Genomic DNA, 1,993 nt, shown 5'->3' on the forward strand with positions numbered 1-1,993 from the left:
ATTGTAAGACAGCCTTTAGCATTAACATCATTTAACATTTATTGACTTTTTGAAATTTGGTGCTTTGTATTCATCATAAAATTTAATCTATATAACAAACATGGATATCAATTGTTAGTATAGATTTGTAAATAAGAAAGCAGTCTCAGAAATTAACAAATAATACATGGTAGAGATAGAATTAAAATACAGTTCTGTCTTTCCCTGCTTCAGCCTTAAATTGTGCCCTTTCTTAAATAATAATAATAATAAAATAATAGAATGAACACTTAACTGCAACAACCCCCTGTAGAAGTAACTCAAGAGAGTGGATGTAAATGAATCCTTGGGACTTTGGAAAATACCCCAAATCCCAATAAAGCACAGAGATGTTTTCTCAGAAAGGTAGGGCTAGATTGTGAATGCAACAGAGAAATGTTAGGCATCATCTATTCATTCATTCATTAGTGTTTATTGAGTGTTTCTTGCTATGGTAGGCACATGCTCTGAAGCATTAAACTAAACAGCAGAAATTTAAGTTTGTCAAAAGGGATGTTTTTCTTTTCTTTTTTTTTTCAATTTAAAAACAATCAGTATTTATTAACTGACCAGATTGCAAAAATAATTATGGTAGATAGCTTCCTTCATCCTTCTAATAAGCCTGTTGATCTGGTATTTCTGGTTGCCAACATCTCCACCTTCTACAAGATAGGTGGTCTTTTTCTTCATTCTGCCTCATGGAGAAGAAAATTTAAAGGGCAGGAAGCTGTTTGCTTCTTTGAAACATTTTCCAACAGGACAGATCTCATGGACCAGATACTCTATGCAGATGAGGTCATATTTGCCAAGAGGTTGAGAAATCAATACATTATCCATCAAGGCAATTTGCCTCTTGTTGATTTTGCCATAACCATGCTGTAGATCAATTCATTTACAGACTTCAGATTTGGGTTCCCGTATGCAATGTATGGAGAAGGCAATGGCAACCCACTCCAGTACTCCTGCTTGGAAAATCCCATGGACGGAGGAGCCTCATAGACTACAGTCCATGGGGTCGCAAGGAGTCGGACGCGACTGAGCAACTTTACTTTCACTTTTCACTTTCATGCACTGGAGAAGGAAATGGCAACCTACTCCAGTGTTCCTGCCTGGAGAATCCCAGGGGCGGGGAAGCCTGGTGGGCTGCCGTCTATGGGGTCGCACAGAGTCGGACACGACTGAAGCGACTTGGCAGCAGCAGCATGCAATGTCTGATTCCACAATTCTCAGCGTGTTAATTGAAACCTTGTTGACTTCACAAAGGTACTATTGAAGATCTGACAAAAAGAAAGAAGCTGCAATACCTTCGGAAACTTTGTGCTCAATTCATTGACACCTCTGATCCTGATGACAAATGCCAATTTGGGTTCCATGGGTACATAGAAGTTGAAAACTTATCTTGCCACTATAGCCATTCAAATTTCAGTTCAAATGCAGTTCACATATGCCTGTATTCCTTGTGAAGTGGTTAGCTTTTTCATGGATAAGCTTCCTCCTGGCCTTTCGAAGCATCTTTTGGGCAAATTTCTTTCTAAAGCACTTGATCTTAATCTCTCTGAAATCCTTTCCCTTTATCTTAAGGGTTTCTGGCACAATAGGAACCTTCTTTTTCTTCTCTTCCGCACCCTCCATGGTTCCAGCTGGGAAAGAGAAAGGGGATGTTTTTGAAACTGTTAGTAAAGTCAGTAACATTAATTTGAGGAGATTTGAGATCTTAATTTATTTTTTCTTAATGAAAAAAAATAAAATGGTATTATTATTATTAAAAATTATAGAATAGATAAAATAGCATGTGTGTGTTACTCACTCTATCATCTATGACTCTTTGTGACTCCAGGGGCTGTAGCCTGCCAGGCTCCTCTGTCCATGGAATTCTCCAAGCAAGAATACTGAAGTGGTTTGCCATTCCTTTCTCCAGGGGATCTTCCTGACCCAGAGATGAAACCTGACTCTCCTGCACTGCAGTATTGCAGGC

At 38.6% G+C, this 1,993-nt stretch overlaps 1 pseudogene; it reads right to left on the reverse strand.

Annotated features, from left to right (window-relative positions):
- Positions 1-540: 540 nt before the first annotated feature.
- On the reverse strand, positions 541-1,669 carry LOC121816028 (large ribosomal subunit protein uL30-like; annotated as a pseudogene).
- Positions 1,670-1,993: the final 324 nt, after the last annotated feature.

Source organism: Ovis aries, chromosome 1, assembly GCF_016772045.2.
Source record: "Ovis aries strain OAR_USU_Benz2616 breed Rambouillet chromosome 1, ARS-UI_Ramb_v3.0, whole genome shotgun sequence".
Classification (NCBI taxonomy): Eukaryota; Metazoa; Chordata; class Mammalia; order Artiodactyla; family Bovidae; genus Ovis; species Ovis aries.